This window comes from Peromyscus leucopus, unplaced genomic scaffold (genome assembly GCF_004664715.2).
Source record: "Peromyscus leucopus breed LL Stock unplaced genomic scaffold, UCI_PerLeu_2.1 scaffold_1459, whole genome shotgun sequence".
Lineage (NCBI taxonomy): Eukaryota > Metazoa > Chordata > Mammalia > Rodentia > Cricetidae > Peromyscus > Peromyscus leucopus.
The window spans coordinates 58,113-82,869 of NW_023504621.1; the positions used below are offsets into that span (position 1 = coordinate 58,113).

The following is a 24,757-nucleotide window of genomic DNA, read 5'->3' on the forward strand; positions in this document are numbered from 1 at the left end:
GTAGAAAACTCTATACATATATAACACACAAAAGTCTTGTATCTTATATCACCACCTTTGAGAGAACAGAGCACCTACTTCCTTCCCTAATTTCCTTCTACATGAGACCTCTGTGGGGACTTTCCCACTGGGTGTTCTTGGGGAGTGAGAAAAAAATGTGGTTTAGATAGAAATATAAAGGGAATAGGGAAATAGACAGAGACACGGGATAGCCTAAGTGGAGCTTAGATCTTAATCCACCAGCTCAGAACTTTATTCCAAAGGGTTTTTATATCAATACCTAGGGGGGAGGCAAAAGACCACCCTCTTACTAGATACAACTACCAAACACCCAGTACCCAGTAAGCGAGGTAAAATCATCCTCTTATGCAGCCCTGCTGGTAAAGCAAGCTCAGAGATCACTAGGAAACCTCTGTGGGCTCCAACAGACCTGCATTCTACTAACGTACTCAATGATGAAGGATTATTGGTAAATCAGCCTGAACAAGACAACATGAGAACTCCCAAGTGAGAGTGGTAACACAGAATATTTGAAGTGAACAGTAATACCCCATTCACAAGTTGTAATTTCCACCACAGCAAGTAAGGGAAATATGATTGTAATTGTGCTAAATTGTGGATAATAATGGAGAGCAATGGTGCGGTTTCAAGATTTTAAGTCATTCCATGAATAAAACCAACCAGCATTTATGGCCAGCTATGGTTACATTTTTTGTTTTTTGTTCTTTAAGGGGTTGGAAAGATGGCTAAGATGTTAAGAACATGGTCTGCTCTTACAGGTGGCCTAAGTCGAGTTCCCAGAACATGTGAAGTGCCATATTACTACCTGTAACTCTGGTACAAAGGGCATCAGATGCCTCCGGTGGCCTTCACCTGGCCTTGTATGGACTTACTACACTCTACATATGCCTAATTCAAATATTCATAAACATGAAGGTTTGTTTATTTTTGTTGGTATATTTATTAATATAAATGCCCTTTATAGTTATTATCTTAAATCAATTTTATTACAATCTGTATATTTTTCACACATGTGTGTGAGTGGTGTGTGTGTGTGTGTGTGTGTGTGTGTGTGTGTGTGTGTGTGTGTTTAAAGTGCAATAGTCAAGAAGGCATCTTGTAGGAGTTGGCTCCATCTCATTTCAATGGGCTTCCTAAGATGAATTCAGGTCATCAGGCTTGTGGCAAGAGATTTACCTCCTAACTCTTCTCATTGACCCTAAATATCTTTTTTTAAAGATTTAGTTATTTATTATGTATACAGTGCTCAGCCTGCATGTATGCCTGCACACAAGAAGAGGGCAGGGATTCTCATTGTAGACAGTTGTGAGCCACCATGTTGTTTCTGGAAATTGAAAACAGGACCTCTGAAAGAGCATGCCATGCTCTTAACTGCTGAGGCATCTTCCCAACCCCTCCCCAAAATGTCTTTTTTAAATGTTCTTTGCATTATAGACAATGACTGGCAATAAAGGTCAAAAATAATTCTGCACTCTCCTTTGAATTTAGCCATCTCCAAATCAATAACCAGTTGACTTATATGGATTGTGTATGCCAAACTCTCTTTGGAATAATTGTGGCTGTTTCTTTTCACTACAGATGTATTTTATCTATATTATTGTGACATTTATTGCTACTGTGTACAAAAATCTTAAGTGGGACACCTGTCTTTCTCTATATCAAGTGTCCACACTTTCGCACATTTTTATATGAAATAAAGTGCTGTCTCATGTTTAACTGTTTTACTCCCAGTTACTACTCTTTAGCCATCACAACCTACAATGGCATCAGTCTCAAAATTCTCTGAAAACCTCCCTCACATGGAAGTAACAGCACTTGCATCATCCCAAAGTTTCCTTAGCAGACTCCCATTGCAGCCTTATGGTACCACCCTGAATTCACATCTTCATGCTGTCTTCACCATGTACCTGTCAGCTAAATGACAACACAAAACACTATCCATTCATCAAATGGTTTATAAACAGCATGCCCACCACCACACAGTACTTATTTACCATCACAACACATGGTGACCCAATATCTCTCTTTGTCAACAATGTTTGTAGGCAGTGGCAAGAACAAGTTGTGTAGGATTCATGATTTCAGTGGCAGGAGATAACTCAACAGTTAAGAGTCCTTACCAGTAGCACAGACACTGAGAGCAACAATTAATAAATGGAACTTCCTGAAAGTGAAAAGCTTTTGTAGAGCAAAGGGCACAGTCAATAAGACCAAACGACAGCCTACAGAATAGGAAAAGAACTTCACCAACCACATCTGACAGAGAACTGTGGACTGGTGGATGTGGCACCCCCGTGGGACTGGACTAGGCCCTCTGGATACAAAAGATGGTTGTTTGACTTGAACTGTTTGGGGGGCAACCAGGCAGCGGGATCGGGATCTGTCCCTGGTCTATGGGCAAGCATCTGGAATCTGGTGCTTGTGGTGTGACCCCTTGCACAGCCTTGGTGCAGTGGGAAGGAACTTGGACCTGCCTAGGCTCAGTGCACTGGGCTCTGCTGACTCTCCATGGAAGACCTCAATTTGGTGGATGTGGGGTGGCTTGGGAAAGAGGGCTGGGGGTGGGAGGAGGGAGGATGGTTGATCTGTGGATAGTAGGTGGAATGAGTAGAAAATTTCTTAATAAAGAAAATTGAAAAACAAAGAGTGCTTACAGCTCTTGCAGAGAACAAGGGTTTGGACTTAGCATCCATGAGGAAGCTTATACCTGTCTGTAACTCAAGGTCCAGGGGCTTGTATGCACTCTTTTGGCCTCCACAATCTCCTGCACATAAATGCACACAGGAACACATACATACATTCAAGGAGGTTAAATGAATAACCAAATATTTAGAAAGATGCATGAATCCAATCTAGTCTACATGTACTTTAGAGGGATATAATCATCAGACAGATATAGTGTATAATTCCTTCACAGGGCTGTTTGAATTTTCAAACACTTTCTTTTACAAAATACTACCAGCAATAATATTACAGTGAGTCAAGGGTATATGTGAAGGCACAGGCTGTTATATATAAGGACATTATTATTAATGACATACTTGTAAAACAAAATTAGGAAAGTAATAGATTTTACTTGTGCTGTAAAAGGGCCAGAGAACTTAGTAGTTCCCCAGATGCTCCCTAGCTCAACTAACTTCATGATAAAAGTACCACTCAGAGTATAAAACTCACCACCTAGCAGCACCACCTGCCAAACTGAAGCAAAGGCCTAATCCATCATCTTTCTTACAATTCTTGAAAAGTCTCAAAATGTAATAACTTTGCTTTTGGCTTCTGTGAATCTGCTTTCAGCTCACTGTTCTTGGTAACTGAAGTATGTCAACCCAGAACATGGTTCTTTTGCTTCAAATCTCACCCTGAGAAAGGCTCAGTGCTACACTGGTGTCCTGGTCCTGTCAACTGTAGTTGACATCCAGCTAATGATGACTTCATTTGGCTTAAACCTATGTCTGAGCAGTCTTCTCTAGCGAATACCACATAACAGTGCAGCACCCTTCCAGGCCCCTTAGAAAGTGCAGTGTGGATAGCAAAGTCAATCTGAAGGATTTCTCCCTGCAGTCAACACTTACTTGTCTCATTGGAAATCTCATTTGCTGGGCAGGGGGTGCAATCAAAACAGCAAGCTGCCATTCCTTCTTGATGGAATTTTCTGAATCCAGGGTGACAATCAACACTGCACACAGCAGAGGGCATCTGAGGAAAATCAGACAGATGCTGGGCCAGGAGTTTGACTACTCCTTCAATAGTTATAGCATCTCATCATGTTGAGAAGTTAACAAGTTTTCTTTCTATACACAACCTGAGTGAACACATTTCTTTCAGTAATTTGTACAAGGCCACACATGGATATATGGGAACAAATTGATGAAATATTGAGGTACTTCTGAACTACTAAATGTTCAGGAAGATCTAATAGTATAAGTTGTGTGACCACTGGAATGACTGAACTGTACACCCTACCCACACATTGTGTAGCTTCATTTTTGTCAACTTTACACAAAGCAGAGCTACAAGAAAAAAGAGAAACTTAATTGAGAAAATATCTCCATCTAATTGGTCTCTGGTCATATTGGTGACCTATTTTTTAGTTGCTCATTAATTCTGGAAAGCACCACCACACTTGGTTCCATTTCTGAATTTAGTGGAAATGCTTTGAGTTTCTCTCCATGTCGTACAATGTTTTCTATGTTCTGTTTTACAGAAACTTATTTTGTCAAAAAATGTCCTTTCTATTTTTCAAATGTGTTTTTTTTAATGTTTCTTTGTTTTCTTTCTCTGAAGGGATGCTGAATATTGCTCAAGACCTTTTTAGTATTTTTTTCATGCAGATATAATTTCTATCCTAGTGTAAATTTATGTGATATATTATACTTGATTGTTTTGCATATGTTGAACCAGCCTTACATTCTTGTAATAAAGTCATCTTGTGTACAGGGGTTGATCTTTCTGGTGTGCTGTTCAGACCTCTTTGCCAGTATTTACTTGAGAATTTCTCCATTCATTTTCATTGATTGGACTACAATTTTCCTCTTTCTGATTCACTTTGCCTCGAATGGTTTTATTCTTTACTACTGAGACTCTGTTCTTCCTTATGAGTGCAGTGTTTTCCTTCTGAGCAACAGAGTATTGTTTTCTGAAAAAATATTTCCTTGTCTGTGTCCTTTGATTAGAGAGTGGGATTCTTCAAATTCGGTTATTAATGAAACTATTTGGTGATTATTGTCAATTTGTGTTTTTGTAAGTTTTCTTGTATTTCAAACCTTTGCTTTTCTGTCTAATGATCTAGTGTAGTCTACACATTCCTGTGACATCTACTGTTTAACTTAATATTCAGTGTGAAGGAGTGTGACATGTCAAGACAGTCTGGAAGTGTCTTCGTTAGTGATGTTGCAGTAGATATATATTCCTGCAAATTGTGGTCACCATTACAAGTTTTTTCATCTTCCTGAAATTATGAAGGACAGCTTTGCTGGGTATAGTAACTGAAGTTGGAAATTTTATCACTGTTTGAAATACATGAATGATCCTTCCTCTTTTTAAAGTGTCTATGAAGAAAGCTACTGTTATTATGATGAGGACTTTCAATGAAATTGACCTTCTCTCTTGTAACTTAAAATTCCTCTTTATTCTGCATAACTGAGATTTTAAATAATCTTTAAACAGGGCAGGTCCTTTTCTGAACCTGTCTGTTAGGCACTCTGACTGTCTCCTGTATCTGGATGGCCATATTTCCCCAGCATTTAGTAAATTTTGGCTGTCATTCTATTAGAAATACCTTTGGTCCTTTCACATGTTGTCATCTTCTTGTGCCTGTGCTTTCTTAATTTGATCTTTTATTGATGTCCCCTAAGTCTCTTGTGTTTTCTTCATCCTTCCTTATTGTTTTAGCTTTGTCATAGTTTGAATTAAAATTCATTTGTGTTCAGGCATCTCCATGACGGGTAAGGTAACCTGCTGACGTCTCACGCAACCCAAGTCAGAAGCTCATTTTTTAATAAAAGGTGGACCTGCAGGATCCTGGCCCCCGTTTTGGGTAACTGTTGCCTTGCTTGCTGACCTTGACCTTGATATCCTCCCAATGCTAATTTCCTGCCGGGTTCCACCCTCCTGAATGCTTAAGGGAAGTTCCTTGTCTGTGTATCCTGAATAATGGGCATTAACAGCTTAGATGCAAGATTGTAAAACATCAGTAGCGAACTTCTGCCCTCCGGGGTCCTCCCATTGTGCTGTAAGCCTGTAATTAAGACCTCCTACCCCCTTCAAAAAATGACATTCAACATTTAAAATTAAATATATATATATTTTATATACATAAATATTTTTATATATTTTATATATAAAATATTATATATTTTAAATATTTATATAAGATATTATATTATATAAATTATATATTTTATATATAAAATATTATATTTTTAATATTTATATAAAATATTATATATTATAAATATTTTATATACTTTTATGAATACCACAAATGTGATTCATATCATGAGTGTAATTTAAGAAATAAATAAATTTTAAAAAATTGTTGAAGCCAAGGTTGATAAAGCACAGGACAAATAACCAAATGAATGGAAGCACAGATCTATGACCAAAGGCTGAGGGCCCAACTGGATCAGGCCCCTGAATGGTGAGACAGTCATTGGCTTGATCTGTTTGGAGGCAGTGTGCGTTGGTGCTGGTCCTGCTTTGCATGAGTTGCTGTTTTAATCCTGGACTTATGCAGGGACGCTTGGTCGGTCTGGGGGGGGCTGGACCTGCCTGGACTGAATCTACCAGGTCGACCCCGGTCCTCGGGGGAGACCTTGATCTGGAGGAGGTGGGAATGAGGGGAGGGGGAGCGGGGTGAGAGGGGGAGAACAGGGGAATCTGTGGCTATTATGTTGAACTGAATGGTGTTGTAAAATAAATTAAAAAAAATACCAAAAAAAAATTCATCTGTGTTTTTTCAAGTCTTAAAAGCCTGACTTCTACTTGAGACATTTTCAGAGAAAGATGTTTTATACAGTTTGTTGTTGGAATTGTTGTGTCATTCATTTTCAGAATGTTTGTATGAATTCCTCATTGTTATTGTAACTTTACTGAATTTTTGTCACATCCTCTCTCAACTTCCTATTGTTTGCAAGTGTTTGTGATCTAATTGGATTGTCCTTAGAGGTAATTTATATGCTCTTTGATTTCCTGGATCATTTTTTTTCTTTTTTCATTTTTACTAAGAAATTTTCTATTCACTTTACATACCAACCAACCAGACCTACCTCTTCCCTCTTCCACCCACAAGCCTTGCCTCCCAAGCCAACCACCATCCCCACATTTTCCAAATCAAGGTCTCCCATGGGGACTCAGCAGAGCCTGGCACACTCAACTGAGACAGTTCCAAGCCCCTCCCCACAGCACCAAGGCTGTGCAAAGTACCACACCTTAAGAACTGGCCTCCAAAAAGCCTGCCCATGCACCAAGGACAGATCCCAATCCCCCTGCCTGGATGTCCCCCATACACTTCAAGCTAAACTACAATCTCCCATATCCAGAGGGCCTCGTCTAGTTCTACAGGACCTCCATAGCTATCAGTCTATCATTCATGGGTTTCTATTTGTGTGGCTGGTCATCTCTGCATGTTTTCCCATCATGATCTCCAAGTCCAATGCCCACAGAATCCCTCCTCTCTCTCATTGATTGGATTCTCAGAGCTCTGCCTGGCACCAGGCCCTGGATCTCTGCTTTTGCTTCCATCAGTCACTGGATAAAGGCTCTATGATGACAAGTAGATTATTCCCTAGACTGATCACCAGAGTAGACCAGTCCAGACACCTTCTTGATCATTGCCAGTAGTCCAAGAAAGGGTCATCCTTGTGAATTCCTGACAGCATACCCAGCACCCTGCCTCTTCCTATTTTCATGATGTCTTCATTTATCATGGTATCTCTTTCCTTCTTCTCCCACTCTGTCCCTGTTCTGGAACATTCTTACAGTTATTCTTTGAAGTCTTTGTTTGGTGTGTCATTGAGTTCACTATCACGTAAGCCTATGATTGTATCATATGGAATCCTGCTGCCTCACTGTTTGCAAGTTTCATTTCTGCATTATGATTTTCATATCTAGAGTACAACGCATATTGGATTTTTTTACTCCTCTCTTTTCTTTGTGGTTGATGTTTTTGTAATTTTCCTTCAAGTTAGGCCTGGTAGAAGCAGACTTGTGATTTTACCGCTCTCCTCTGATTAAGTGGTACAGGCCAGTAGTTAAAACTTTAACCCATTTAGCTGTTCTCTGAGCATAATTTTCTCATCACTGTGAAGATATAATATTAACTGTTGATTTAACTTTATCTGAGCAACTTGAGATATCACTTCAGATTAAGTTTGCCCACTTTCTGGATGTAAACCCCTTTCAAACTCAACACACAACATTGTAGAAGACAATGTAGTTCAGATATTATAAAACCAGACACATCAGAATCAATACCTATATATATCTGGGGACACATAATGGGATATTTTATTTACAAATTTTCTCAAAACCAAATTATGATATCTATGAGTGCCTGTCCAATCAAAAAAGGAAACAATACAAATCTTTTTGTTTGTTTTTTCATTTGTTTGTTTGTCTGAATGAGTTATTCAAGAATTATGGCACAAAGAAATGCTCTCATAATGAAGGATTCCTTTAGAAAATATGATTGAGGGCTGGAGAGGTGGCTCAGCAACCTATCATACTTGGTGTTCAATCCCTCAACTCCTATACTTAGGCTTCAAATTGTCTTCAGTTCCTGGGTATCATAATCCCTCTCCGGACATATTTACATACCTAATACTCACATGTAACACAGATATATACAGGCAAAACATCCATATACATAAAAAGTCTAAAAAACAAATTATAATTAATAAAATATCTAAGGTGGCCCATGAAAATGTGAATGTATTGTTAGACTATTAGGCAGTTTAGGACCTCCTAGTCAACATACTTGAATAAAATTATAGAATATAAATTAATGACTTGCATATCTGTTTCTAGTTCCAAATCTTTCCTTACAAACAGCTTCAGTCTTTTCAGCATGTGGATTAGTGATTCAACAGAAGAGATGAAAATCAATGGGCAGCAATCAGAATAGTACCAAGAGAATATTGATAACTTTACTGGGAATAATATCAAATGTTGGTCATATCTAGTTTTATATTTGTTTATAAATCAGAGTGTTTCTGATGTGTTAAAAATATATCATATGTTTGTCTTAGGTTTTCAAAAACTTACCAAACAATCATACTTTTAAAATCTGAAGGGAAAAAACATCATCTAGAAGTATAAAATTATGTCTTTACATGATCATCCATCTAATTTCACTAGGTCGCAGGGAAACCCAAATGGCCTCACTTCACAGTAGTTCCAACTCTGATGTGTACATCAGTACATTTTGGTCAGACCCACCTGTCTAGTTCCTGTGGCCCACTCTATCATGTCTTCATATAAATGAAGCTGTTCACCATGTGGAAAATATGGCTTAAACTCTCCTATTTTCACCTTAAGTCCAACATCATGGGGGAAATTACAAATGTAGTAAATGCCATACTCTGCTTGCAGTTTTTCTTTCTGATTCATATTTATTACATCTCCAGCAGGATTAACAAAGTGCATATTCTTCAGAAATGGGTGAAGCTGAAAGATAGACAACACTTTTCAGTCTATATCACCTTATTTTAAGTTTCAAAATCTGTTCTGATTTTATCCTAAGGAAAGTTTATTGAAGGTGTCCAAGGGAGAAACTCAATGAAAGCATGTGAATAAATAAAGTCATTATGTTCCCAGAATTTTAGTTCTCTCAGTAGAAACCATCAAACACAAACATAGACATACACACAACCATCAAACATAAATATGCACCATACACACACACACACACACACACACACACACACACATGTACACGTACACACGTATGCATGTACAAACACTTCCACACAGATACCCATGCAGAGGTACACACATAATACAGCCATACTCATTCACACACATACACACTAACACACACATTCAGACAGACCTAAGCAAGCAAATACAGACACAGAAACACAGAGACACAAAAATACACAAAACACACACACAGAGAAACATACTGATACAAATATTCACAAAGAGACATATGTACACACAACAAATATATGGTCATATATACAATCACGCACAAACACAGAAGAGAGATATTCATATATGCAAAAAGCACATCTATACACAACCATACAAAGGAACAGAAATGCATTTACACACTGAAAATGACACAATACACATACACAGACACAATCACAAAGACATACAGACAATCAGACACAAATATACTCACACATACACACAGGTACACAAGTAGGTATTGAACTGAATCTCAGCACTATTTTCTTTGATATTGTTCTCAGAAAATCAAGAGGGATAAGGTCTCCAGAACCTACAGTGGGGTCAGAATCAGGTGAGTACACTTATACACACCATGCCTTATAGTGAACAACACATATATGATAAATATTGGTTTCAACATGTGACTCTTTAAAGTTTATAACATTGATGACATGAAGTACCATCCATTGGAAGATACAGTACCTGTGAGCAGTCAGAATCCAGTGTTCTCACAGTGTTGATTGGCTGGTTTTCTACTTGTTGAAGAAGCATTTCATGGAGAGCATGGGCCATAGCATACACAGCATTGTATATATCATAAGCATCATCACTGAAGGCCATGTCAAAACTCTGAAGCATTAACCATTCCAGTGAGACGTTCAAAGAGCAGTTCTCCAGTGTCTTACAGTTAGATGTTGAGGCTTCACAGCTAAAGTACATCCACCCAAGTCCTGCCAGGAACTTGTCTGTGTATTTGGAAGGATTCAGTGTCTGAACAAAATTTTTAAGACCAGAAGTCTCAGCATGGTGGTGTGCAAAAGCAAGAGTCCCATGGAAAGAGTCAAGGGTGAAGTCTCTCTTACTTGTAGTGATATCCCACTGTGAGGTGGTGACCCATATTCTCTGTATACCCTGTGATTTCCACATTCTAAAGTACACAGCTAGAGTACTGTCTATGTCACCATAAATGATAACAACATTTGTGGATGATGTCTCAATTTGGTTGTTATACACTTCAGCTCTTGAAATGTATAACTCCATGTTGACTGGGATCATGATCACAAAGGCTAAGCAGACTCATTTGACTTCACTTACTTCTCTCAGATCTGAGAGAAATTGGAGACCTTGGTCATCATCTGAGATGGCCAGCCCAACCCAGTTCCAGTTGAAGTGAATCATCAAAGAGACCATGGCCAGGGCCAGAGCTGTGTCCTTGGGGGCCATCTGATACAGATTGGGAAACTGTTCATGATCACTCAGGATAGGATGGAAAGGTCCATAGGTGAGCTGAAGGACATGAAACATAGCATGAGGTAGAGGATTGTCAGAAATCTCAATGGAAGCCCTGAGGTGTGTGAAGTACCAGTTTAAAATGACAGGAAGACAATTTTTCCCTATTACTACAGTTATACTACACTGTTAGAGACCTAAAAAAATCACCTTTCTACATTTTTTCAAGGAAAATCCCCTTCACTGGTAATTCTTCTTCTCATCTATATATCAAACTGTAGCTGGAGAGCTTCTCTCCAGGATCCTCCAAGTAGGCTGTTGGACTGCCCAGAATTGGCAGGACCTGGAGAGAAGCTCTCCAGCTACAAATGGTGCCCAAAAGGTTGGCAAGAGTTTCCAACTAAAATCTGAAAAAAAATTCTAAAACAGAGCTAAAAACATCTTCCTAGTTGTCTCTCTCAAGTTAGTGGCAGTCTGTGCATTTGACTGGCAGTATGGCCGGAATGAGGCATCTACAAGTGGCTCATTATGCTGCTTGGTGGATTTAATCTTTGCTAGTACAAAAAAAGGTTTCTGGGCTACATGATGTTTTGATCAAAACATAGAACAACTGTTTCTAAGAGTTGATGGCTTCCAGAGCTGGCAGTAAACATAACACTATCATGTTGGGAAGCTGAGGCAGGCAGAGCCACAAGCCACCAACCACAGGGGCCATTTCAGTCTTACAAATGCTGCAGTTTAAAACAATAGATTTAAAAAAAGACAGATTCAGATGGAACAAGACTTTCAATGCTTTACAATGTGTGTAAAAATGTACGGAGGATATGTATATTTTAAAGATAACTTGACTTCAAAATTTGGATCTAAGGATATGTTGCTTTGGAAAGGAGGCTCTGCTTTTGTTTCCACAGAAAGCCAGAGGCTATGGATTTGTTCCAGATTAAGATACATCAGGTTTCACCAGCCAAGACCCCCTGAACAGTCTCTGATGAAACCATGCCCAGATGATCCAACAACCAGAATGGTTTCAAGTCAACTGGCTCAGATGATACACTCTCATGGACTACTCCATAATCCTAAAGTTTTCTTTGTGTCCACATAAGATACAGCATCCCCCTCCAGCAGGAAGTAGTAAGAGAAGCTATGCCTAAATTCCCAAATATACCAAGCTGGCTTTGGAGATGGAATTGGCTCACTCCTCTAAACCCAAACATATTACTAAAAAATAAAAAAAAAGGTTAAGAAATTCTTTTGTCCCATATCAGAACAACCCTCTGGTGTGGGACAGAGAAAAACCAATATTTTTATTTAATCAGGTTGATTATAAATGTGATCTCTTTCTAAAGAAGAAAGGGGGATATGATATAGATATGACAGGATGAAAGGGTAGATTATTGAATCTACTTTTAAAGAGCAACTTGTTTAAAATGTTTTACATTGCTATGGATTTTAGTTTAGTGATACAAGTTTAAACTTAATTTTGTTATACTGTACATATATATTCTATTCTTGTTTGAGATATTAGGTTTATGTAACTCATATAAATTGTAATGGATAATTAAGAAATACTGATTAATAATTAGTCTTCCATGATAGTCAAACTTATAGTCATCTTGTTTTCTAGGTATACATAGATATAATTTAATTAGGTAGGTAATCTTCAAACACTTCAAATACCTACAGAATATGGCATTTAAAATGTTTTAAAAATTTAGACTTTTTAGACAATGAGATATGTCAGCTCCTGGAAGCACTGATTTACTTCAGAGAGGAGGATGGGCATCAAAGACACTCCATATGCGTTTATCTTCACCTTGGCAAAAATAGCCATTTGGGCAAGAAACTGTTCTTGCCTGGACTGCTTGATCTACTGGACATGCAGGACCCATAGAAAGGAGACCACTGAACTTTGCTTGGCAAAATGGTCCTTCAGGCTCCTGCTTCACAGAGGAAACTGATAGACATTCTACAGGACACAGAGAGACTCTAGCCTGTGGGCTGAAGACAGATGCCCCAACTTTACAAAGGAACATTAGGTGACTCTCCAGGCTGCCAGCTGTCTCTGTCTACCCTGCAAGACTCCTGAAAATTGCTTGCATCCTTCTCCCATTTCTCAGGTAATAGTATATCCTTCTGGCATCTTTGATGTAGTTGAAGACTAGATTGTTATAATTTCCTCTGTTATGAGAAAAGATAAGTTAGATATAAAACCTTAGACTCACAAATATAAGATACATAGGATATCTTCTTTAATATTGTAACTGTAATTCTTGTTTGATAATTGTTTTGTTATATATAATTTTACTGTGTGAAAGTTAAAACCTTCCTTTTTGAAAAAGAAAAAGAAAAGGGGAAGTGCTGTGAAAGATTGATTGATAAATAAAACACTGGTTGGCCAGTAGCCAGGCAGGAAGTATAGATGGGACTAGCAGAGAGGAGAATTGAGAGAACAAGAAGGTGGAGAAGAGAAGATGCCAGCCTGCCATCCAGGGAGCATCATGTAAAGGCAACAGGTAAAGCCATGAAACACATTGTGACATATAGATTAACAGAAATGAGCTGAGTATAAGAGTAACAGCTAGACAATGGTAGGCTTGAACTAATGGCCAAGCAGTTTAAGTAATATAATCATTTGTATGTTTGTTTTATAAGTGGGCTACGGGACTTGTTAGGACCCAGAGAGAAAAACTCTAGCTACATCAACTAATGAATTGTGAATGTCCCATTGAGTGCCTGATTAATCATCCTTGAAATTGATTTAAATGAATATGAAGCCAATTTCCCGTCATATCCTCCTTAGCATCAGGCTATGCCAACTAAGGAGAAAAATTCCATTCTTTCCCACCCAAACAACCTCACCTGAAGATATTTGTAGAGCTGGAGAATTGGAGTTACCCTCACAGATGTCACTAACATTGGTCCTGTTATTGCTACTGTACATTTGGTCTGATCTTCACAGATGTAGTTAAGGAGAAAAGTATGCACTTCTGCAAACTTGTTTATGAAATTTTGAAGTCCCTGTTTATCATCATAATTGTTATGGAAGAAGCCAAATATAAGAGATACATTTGGTAGAAGATACAGATTCCTGTTGATTTCTTCCACAGCAAAAGCAAAAGGCAGAACAAACTGATAGTTTCGAATTGGTATTCTGAAAATAAAGACACAGGGTTCAGTATGGATAAAGCTCTATAGATGAATGCTTTGTAGTTAATACAAGGAGTACCATGCATTTCATGTCTTTCCAGATATAGCTTGACAAAATCCCCAGTTTTGTAAGGTTGGAAAAACATGAAGTGTTTGGGAGCTTGGAAAAAAACTATAAAGTTAATGATAGTTGTTGTCACAAAAATAAGAAATGTGTTATTGTCCACTTTGACAGAGAATTTCACCTTGGCTGTATGAGTACTGGACGTGCATTTGATAAAAGATATGTGTGTGTGTATCTGTAGGGGACTTGACAATGCAGTTCTCATGGGGGGCAGGAGAGGAAGCTGGATCCTTCAGGGCTGAAATTTTAAGTGGTTTTTAAGGTGCCTGCCAACATGGGTGGTTGAAACTGAACTCAGGGTCTTTGATAGCACAGCAAGTGTTCTTAACTGCTGACCTGTGTCTACAGTCACAGTGTATTAATCCTTTCTATGTTCTAGATATTCTTCAGTCTCATATAGACAGTAGATATTTTTCCATCTGTTTGTAGGCTGCCTCTTACCCAGCTCATAAGTTTTTTGAATGCAGATAAAATTAATTTTATGCAACCACACTTGTTAATTTGTGGTCTTATTTCCTGAATTATTCGATATCTTTAAGTGTTTTCTCCTTGTTGTCTTTATCAGTTTCATGGTTTCAGGACTTACACTAAAGTCTTTGATCCATTTGGACTTGATTTTGGAACAGGACAATGGCTGGGAGATACTTCTTTTCGACCTCTGTATGGCAGGTTTTCCACTAGCATTTCTTGAGCACACTGTCTCTACCCCACTTTATATATGGGGCATTACTTACTATTAAACTGTATTTTTCCTAGAGTGTATCTTGGTAATGTTTTTCTCCTCTCCTAATTTCTTCTGGGTCCTCCCCACCTCCCTACCCACCTATGTCTATATTATTTTTCTCTCTATTTTTCTTTATAAACAAAATCAAAAAGAATAGAATAAAATGCATAAAAAATGCAAAAGAGTTTGGGGATTTATCTCAGTGGTAGAATTCTAAGCAAGTGCGAGGCCCTGGGTTCAGTCCTCAGCTCTGCAAAAAAATAAACCACAAAAATGAAAAACAAAATAAACATCAAAAACCAAATGGATAAATGGATATCTGTTTCCATAAATTGCTTGGTGAAGACTCTCTTAAAACAGTTGGACTAGACATCAATTTATGAGTATAGCACAATATCATCAGGAATCATTTCATTGAATTTTTTGGCATTCATGTTTGGTTCTATCCCAGGTCTCTGGGATATCCCACTTCTGAGTCCTGGCTCACATGGGGGAACTCCCTCTCAGGGTATGGGTCTGCAGCTGTGCCAGCCATCAGTTGGTCACCCCCACAATTTCTCCTCCATCTTTACCCCAACATATCTTGTAGGCAGGACAAATTGTAACAGCCAAACATTAGCAGAGCATGGGGAATCCTGCAGAAGGTCGAGGGGAAGGATTGTAGTACTCAGTGATGTCAAGGATACCAGAAGAAAACCCACAGAATCAACTAACCTGGGCTTAGAAGGCCTCACAGAGATTGAAAGACAACCAGGAAGCCTGCATGGGACTGACCTAGACTCTCTGCCTATAGGTTACAATTGTGTAACTTGGTCTTCATGTAGGACTCCTAGCAGTGAGAGTGTGGGCAGATATCTCTGACTTTGTGTCCTGCAATAATGACCTTTCCTCCTGCTGGATCCAACCTTGGTGGAGGAGGGGTGCCAGGTCTCATGCAGCTTGATAAACTATGGCTTGGGATATTCATGGGATGCCTGCCTGTACCTAAACATAAACAGTAGAAGGAGAGTGGATGGCGAGGCCTGGGAAAACAAAGGAGGGGAATTGGGAAGAGGGAATGGAAGGGAAGTTTTGGTGGAAAGTAAAATCAAGAAAATAAATAAATAAAAATATAATAATAAATATGCAAAAGAAACAGACAAAAAAAGCACAAGGGAGGAAAATAAGACAAAAAGTCTACAAAAATACCATTCTGTCCATTTTGTGTTATCAAACTACTCTTGTGCACAGGACTGGTCCTAAAGTGTATCTAATAATATTCTCAGTGACACTCCACTGGAGAAAAGAGACTTTTACCTTTCAAAGCAGGTAGGAGAATAAAGATGGAAGAAAGAAAAAACACAATAATAAAGAGCACATAGAATGATGAGCATCTGCCCGGGTATGTAAAGTTATTATAGATATGTTTCACATTTCCCTAGCCCTTGAGAAGCACTTTCTCAGAGGACCGTAGATAGGGGCTTGGGATTGGCACCTTGATTCCTACAGCACAGCTCATTATGGTCCAAACCATCCCTGGTCATATAGACCAAGACTGTACAATTCAGAAATTTGAGCGAGTCATGGAGAGCAAGCCAGTAGGCAATGTTCCTCCATGGTTTCTGCCTCTGTTCCTGCTTAAGTTTCTGACCTGTCTTTCTTCAGTGATGGACTGTCATCAGGACAGGAAAGCAAGATAAAACATCTCCTCTACTACTTTCTTTTGATCAATGATTTATAACAGCAACAAAGCAAAGTAAGGTATGTGGTGGTATTCTAATTGTACTGAAATGTGATTTTGATTGTATGTTAATAAATAAAGTTGCCCGGGGGTCAGAGCTATTAGAGCCATAGACAGAGTGTGGCGGTGGTGGCACACGCCTTTAATCCCATAGGTCTCTGTGTGTTCAGTGATACAGCCAGCATTGGAGACACATGCCTTTAAGACCTAGGGGGCTGTACATTCAGACAGTGACGAGGCAGTCACGTGTTTGGGTTTACAACCAATGAGAAGGCAGAATGACTGGAAAATCGACTTACACACAGGAAATAGCTCTCTTTGGAGAAGCTGGGACACAGCAGGAGGAAGGGTGAGATTTTAGCTCTGAGTTCTGACCTCTTGGCTTTCTCTTTTATATTGTTTCTGTTTCTTATTTAATAAGATTGTTGGTTACATCTACATCTGCCACCCAACGTGACAAGAATCCATTAAAAACTGCTTGGCTTGGTGGCAGGTCCGCTTTCCTGCAAGGGCAGCAGGCAGTGGCAGGCGGCGGCAGGCGGTGGTCGGCTTTTTAGTCCAAGCGGTGGCTTCTTAACCCAGGCCTAGGTTTGTGAGCAGCTTGCTTAAAGCTGGTGCTACAAATAACTCAGACCTGCCCTGCTGAACATGGCCCTGCCTGTAAGCCAATGCACATTGTCAGAGCTTAAGGAAGCCAGACCAAGCCTTGACTCTGTACAAGAGGGAACACGTGGCTGGATTTAAGCTTTAGCTGGCTACATTTTCTTGTGCATTCTCTCTCTCTCTCTCTCTCTCTCTCTCTCTCTCTCTCTCTCTCTGGATTTACACCTGGGACACTAGGTGGCTGTTTTGAAAGTCCCCTCAGATTTCTACTGTTCTATGCAGATTTGGTAAGTCATAACATATCAGATATTTTAAAGGAAACTATCTAAAAGAGAATTTTTTCCACATTAAAAAAAATGGGTTTTATGTGTACATTGGAAGAAAATTGGTTTTTGTTTGAAATTTTAGGCAGTCTGACAATGGAACTACTATGTAATATTAGTATTGGTGGAATTATGCAGCTTATCACTATGCTAATACTCATTTTAATATTTAAAAAGATAGTCAATTTAAGTGCCGGGATAACAGCTTTAGAAGAACTTGTTAAACCTGTAAAAATTCAGACAGAAGAAATTAACAGTGAAGTTGTTTCAAGTCTGGATCATAAGGTTACAGAAAGAAAGCCTGTTTTCACACAGTCACCCTTAATTTATCCTGTAACCGTACAGCAAATGCCTGATCAAATGGCTACACAAAATATTTGGGCTCCATTTGAAATGTTGGATTTAAAAAGGTTTAAGGAGGCAATAGTATCTTATGGCATGCATTCCACACATGTAAAGCAAATGTTAAACTCTTGGTCAACATATAATAGAATAGTACCACAGGACTGGCAGGACCTTGCACAAGGTGTTCTGAACCCAGCCAGAGACTTCAATTTCTGACCTGGTTTAAGGAGGAGGATAAAAACATAGAAAAACAATGGAGGGATAAAGGAATACAAGTTTGCCAGGATCAGCTTATTGGAGAAGGCCAATATGCTTCAGTACAAACACAATGTTTATATGATGTCCAAACCCTAATTTTATGTCGAATGGCAGCCTTGAATGCATGGGACAGAGTTGAGGAACCAGGAAAAAAATCTGAGTCATTTACAAAGGTGATGCAAGGCCCAAAAGAGTCTTTTACAGATTTTTTACAAAGACTGGCTTCAGCAGTAAAGAGAATGGTCTCGGATTCAGAAGCTGGTAAGGCAATAATTGAATCTTTGGCCTTTGAGAATGCGAATGCAGCATGCAAAAGAATAATCAGGCCATTAATGGCAAGATCTGCACCTATGGAAGATTGGATTAGAGAAACAATTAATGTTGAGGCTAATGAGCATGATGATACGTGGGGAGGAGAAGTAATTTCAAAAGGTTTGAGGAGTGTTAGATGTTTTGGATGGGGAAAGCAAGGACATTTGTAAGGGACTGTAGAAAGGTCATTCCGAGAAACAATGTTTCTTCAAGGAACAATGGCAACAGAATGCCCCTTCCTTCTGGAGTATGCAGAAGGTGTGGTAAAGGAAAACACTGGACCAACGACTGTAGATCAACAAAGGACAGACAGGGTAATCCTTTGCCTCAGTCTTCAGGAAACTCCCAGAGGGGCCTCGCACAGGCCCCCATTGCAAATCCAGTTCAAACCTTTCCTGTTGCCATAGAGGAAATCCCTGCTCTGAGCAGATTAAATAACCAAATGCCTATTGGAATAAATCATGCTGGTCAGGATGATGAAACAGAGAGAATAGAAAATTCAGGAGAAAACATAAAGAAAATTTTTTGGCAAACTTCTATTAATGAACAAAGACCAAAATTAACGATAAAAATAAATGGTGTTTTGTTGTCTGGTCTGGTAGACACAGGTGCGGACGTTGCCATAATTGCACCAGAATTTTGGCATCCAACTTGGCCTCTTCAGGAGTTAAACGTTCAACTGTTAGGAATTGGGACATTATCTCATGTGAAACAGAGTGCAAGATGGCTCGAATGTATAGGTCCAGAAGGACAGAGAGGAAAATTAAAACCATATGTGGCTAACATAACTATGAACCTGTGGGGTCGAGACTTGTTGCAACAATGGAATACTCAGATTAACATCCCTCCAATCTCAGAAACAAATCATAAACTAGCACATGTTACTGAGAGAAATATTAGAAGGTATTGTTCTAATGAGTGGTCACCAGCCATCCATATTATACAAGAAGAGGGCACAATAACTGATGACCTTCTAAAGACACCAACAGCTCTACCTTTAAAATGGTTAACAGACAAGCCTGTATGGGTCCAGCAATGGCCTTTAACAACAGAGAAACTCCAGGCTTTAGAAGAGCTGTAGAAGAACAGTTAAATGCTCAGCATATTGAAGAATCAACCAGCCCTTGGAATTCTCCTGTATTTGTTATTAAAAAGAAATCTGTTAAATGGAGAATGGTAACAGAACTTAGTGCAATTAACAAAGTAATTCAGCCAATGGGCTCTCTACAATCTGGCATGCCTTTGCCTACTCTGTTACCAAAAGGATGGCCTCTCATATTATTGATTTAAAAGACTGTTTCTTTTCAATACCCTTACAAGAAAAAGAGAAAGATTTGCTTTTACAGTGCCTACTTATAATAATTCTCAACCAGTTAAAAGATTTCAATTGAGGGTCCTCCCACAGGGAATGTTGAATAGCCCAATTCTGTGCCAATACTTTGTACAACAGCCATTGGAAGTGATACGTAAAAAATTTCCTAAATCTATAATTTATCATTAAATGGACGATATTTTATTAGCTGACTCAAATGCAGATACTTTATGAAAAATGTTTGAAGAAGTAAAGAAAATTTTGCCTTGCTGGGGATCACGAATTGCTCCTGAAAAGATACAAAGAGGAGATTCTATTAATTATTTAGGATATAAAATAGAGCTACAAAAAATTAGACCCCAAAAGGTGCAAATTTGGAGAGATAGACTACAGACTCTTAATGACTTTCAAAGATTATTTGGAGATATTTCTCATCTATGAACTATTGTTGGGGTAAAAAATGATGAACTGACTAATTTGTTCAAAACCTTAGAAGGTGACAAGGACTTAAATAGTCCTAGAGAATTATCACCTGAAGCTGAGAAAGAATTGGCCTTGGTAGAAAACAAAGTGCATGAAGGACACGTGGATCGTATTGATCCAAAGCTGGATTGCATTTTGGTTATTTTACTTTCTAGGCATTCTCGTACTGGAATATTAATGCAGAGGGACAGAGATTATATTGGAATGGATATTTTTATCAAATAAACCAAATAAAAAATTAAAAACTTATGTGGAAAAAAAACTCTGATTTGATTTACAAAGGAAAATTGAGACTTCGTCAATTAGCAGGCATAGACCCAGCTGAAATTGTCGTACCATTAACTAAGGAGGACACTGAAAAATTATGGACAGAAAGTGAACCTTGGCAAAGAGCTTTCAGTAATTTTTTGGGAGAAATTAACAGCAAATATCCCAAAAGCAATTGAATTGATCTTATAAAGAGAGCTGATTGGATCTTGCCTCGAATTGCACGGCAAAACCCCATATCTGGAGTTTGTACATTTTATACAGATGACACCAAAGAAGGAAAGGCAGGTTACAAATCAGAAAATTTAAGTAAAGTGGTTCAAAGTCCGTATAATTCAATTCAAAAATCAGAATTGTATGCTATTCTGTTGGTATTAATGGATTTTTCACAACCTCTCAACATAGTAACTGACTCTCAGTATGCTGAAAGAGTGGTGTTACATACTTAGACTGCAGAATTTATCCCTGATGCTTCAGAATTAACTTCACTATTTATTCAATTACAAGATACAATCAGGAAAAGGAATCATCCTTTATATATAACTCACATTCGATCCCATACTGGTCTGCCAGGCCCTCTAGCACAAGGCAATGATGAGATTGATAAATTATTGATAGGAAATGTGCAGGAGGCCTCAGAATTTCATAAAAAACATCACGTCAATAGTAAACGTTTAAAAAAGGATTTTTCCATAACCTGGCAACAAGCCAAAGAAATAGTAAAGAAATGTCCTACTTGTTCCTTCTACAATCAAATGCCATTACCAGCAGGATGTAACCCAAAGGGTACTCAGAGAAATGAAATCTGGCAGATGGACGTGTTTCACTTTGCAGAATTTGGAAAACTGAAATATGTACACCACACCATCGATACTTATTCAGGATTTCAATGGGCAACTGCTTTGAGTTCTGAAAAAGCTGATTCTGTAATCACTCATTTGCTAGAAGTTATGGCCATCATGGGTATACCTGCACAAATCAAAACTGACAATGCTCCATCATTTGTCTCTGTTAAAATGAAACAGTTTTTTGCTTATTACAATATAAAGCATATTACAGGCATACCACATAATCCTACAGGTCAAGCAGTTATAGAAAGTTCAAACAGAACTCTAAAGGATATGCTAAATAAACAGAAATGGGTAACAAAAACTCCAGAAATAGACTGCATAATGCTCTTCTAACTTTGTATTTTCTGACTGCCAATGAGAAAGGAACAACAGCTGTAGAGAGACATTGGATAATAGAAAAAACTACAGAATTAAATCAGCCTATATACTTTAAGGATGTGCTGACCTCAGAATGGAAACCAGGGTATGTATTACATTGGGGACAAGGTTTTGCTTTTGTTTCTACAGGAGAAGATAAGCTGTGGGTACCATCAAAATTGATAAAGGTTCGATTTGAACAAGAGAGACCTCTTAATTAGAGGAGGTGATAGTTCATCAACCAGCATGAACATCCAATTTAAATTAACTTGTATCAATAACACATGCCTTTTCATTTAATCAGATAATAACTTGCCAAAAGGAAACATCCCCAAAATTAGTCTTTGGGAATGGTTTTTGTTTTTGTCTTTTAGGAGAATGAAGGTTAAGGAATCTGAAGAACACTGGACAAATGAGACAACTGAAGAAAAGGGACAAATCATCTATCCCAAGAAACAGAGTGAAACATTGTATTGGTTTATATTATCTAAAAAATTTTATGTCTTCCTAAATGTTTGTGTTTGCTTTTCTCTAAAGATTTAACACTATTGGTCTTCTAATAGTCCCAGTTCAATTAAAATTTAAAGCTGACTTTGGAGTTGGAGAATGGCTCTCTCCTTCTTTAAACTCAAGCATGTTGTTAAAAGGAAAATGCAAACTCCCTGTATCATGCCAGAATAAAAGAGCCATCTTCTGCTATGGTACAGGACAAAAGCAAAATTAATTAAGGGACTATTCTATTACTAATCTCAACTCTTTTGATTCTATTCTGATTTTTTAAACTTTTCTTAAAGTTTAAGTTTTATATCAAAATTTACAAGATTATATATATATATATATATACATTTTAAACTTTGTTAAGATATGAATGGTCATATAGAGTACTAACTAATTCTAGAAAAAAGGCTAGCTGCATATATATGTTTTTGTGTTCGAGTCTCTTATCAGTTTTCTGCAGGAAATCACGGCCAGGCCTAACATCAACTGAAGTCTCCAGAAAGAAGATGGGGCCCCACAACAACAACAATTCCACGTGGACAATAATAATAACATTAAGCTGACAAACATCATCCACAGATCAGCTTTGAAATACAAGGTGCTCAGAGCAATTTTGAGATGACTAGCTGAGATGATCCAGTCTCAAAGACTACTTGAATAAGGACTTGAGATAAACCCTGAACTTTGGCATTATACACAGGCTGGATAATGAAGGATATAGTTACCTTTCCTAGAATTTGACAATTAACCTAAAATTTTTCTTTCAGGATAAAGAAAACTTCGCCCATACCCAGCAGGAAGAAATTTTAAGAATACGATGCCCACATTCCCAAAGAGGTGGTGTGGGGCACGTGGTTTTTTTGGTCTTTTTAATGAGTTTTGGGTCTGGGATAATTTTCAGTATTTAGGGGGTTGGTTACAAGTTATTGTCAAGGGTTAGGAAAAAGGTTAAGCAAAGGAGATTAGATTTAAGGTTCTTGTTTTTAAAAAAAAAGAAAGAAAAGAAAAAGACAATTACTAGTTTTAAAAACTTTACATTGGATTGGATTGTTTTATATTATATACAAATTTGAAACTGATATTGTTAGAAAATGCTATATGTATATTTCTAATTGTATTTATACCATTCATTTAACAATGTAATGCAAATTTCTGATCCTTGAATGTTATTATTACCAACTATTAGGATATAAAGAAATGAAAGTTAGTAGTTAGACATTACAATAGAACTTGTATTCATATTAGATATGTTTTAAAAATTGAGCAGAGATGTTTTAGACAGGTCATCTTCAAACCCTTCAGAGATCTACAGAATATGGCATTTAAAATGTTTTAATAACTTAGAAAATTTTTCTTTTTTGAGACATGTCAGCTCCTGGCAGTACCAGTCTACTTCAGAGAAAATATGGGCATTGAAGAAACTGCATATGGAGTCAACTTTCATTGTGGCAAAAGTTAGCCACTGGACAACAAAGTATCCTCAAATCAACAGGACAAAATGGACAGACAGAACATGAAACAAGGGACTACTGAATGTTGCCAAAACAAGTGTGGTTATGGCTTTATCAAAAGGCATCTTCTGAGGCCAGGACATTATGGCCCCATCCCTGAAGTGGCCTTCCATCTGGAAAAGGTATGGTGCCCTTTTCTTCGAAGGCAGCTTAACAGGCAGAGGTCTGATGGCTTCTGTTGTACAATGGAACAACAGCTGAAAGCTCATGCCTCTCGAAAGTAGACTGGCATTTAATAGAGGGATGTGGAGAAGAAGGGGATGCTGAGATGAAGCCATATATACACAGCCAAGAAGAATGAACAGCTGAATTAAAAAACTGTCAACAATTTCTAGAATTTAAAATCCTGTATTATGACAGAACACTAGTGGAATTCAGGTGTTTCTGGTACATGGACTGCTCTCACCCAATGTGAGGTTGAACTGTTGACCTTGTGTACATCCTACTTCACAAATGATTCTGTCAGATACACTAAGCCTATAGGCTGAAGATGATGCACCAACACTGCGGAGAAACCTCAGGTGACTGCCCAGGCAGCTGGCTGTTTCTGTCAACTCACAAATTTTTTGGAAGTTGCTTGCATGCACTTCCTGTTTTTTAATTTTTGTTAGCTAATATTATTCCCTTCTTGGGTCTCTGAGGGAGTTGAAGATTAGTTAGTTATGGTTGAAGATTAGTTAGTTATAGTTGAAAATTAATTAGGATAAGAAGTGCATTAGATACATCTTGGATTTACCAAAATAGGATAGATAATGGAATTATTTTCTCTGATTTGTCAAATACCTGTTTAGGTATTTATTGCTTGTATATACTGTATATAGTTATTGTACTTTTGTATATAGTTTTTCTTGTTAGTTATAACTTTTTGCTTTTTTTCTTTTTATTAAAATAGAAAAGTGGAAATGTGGTGGTATTCTAATTGTACTGAAATGTGATTTTGATTGTATGCTAATAAATAAAGTTGCCGGGGGTCAGAGCTATTAGAGCCATAGACAGAGTGTGGCGGTGGTGGCACACGCCTTTAATCCCATAGATCTCTGTGTGTTCAGGGATACA

At 38.0% G+C, this 24,757-nt stretch overlaps 1 pseudogene; it reads right to left on the minus strand.

Annotated features, from left to right (window-relative positions):
* LOC114688940 overlaps positions 1-24,757 on the minus strand; it is a 29,009-nt pseudogene that overhangs the window by 1,535 nt on the left and 2,717 nt on the right.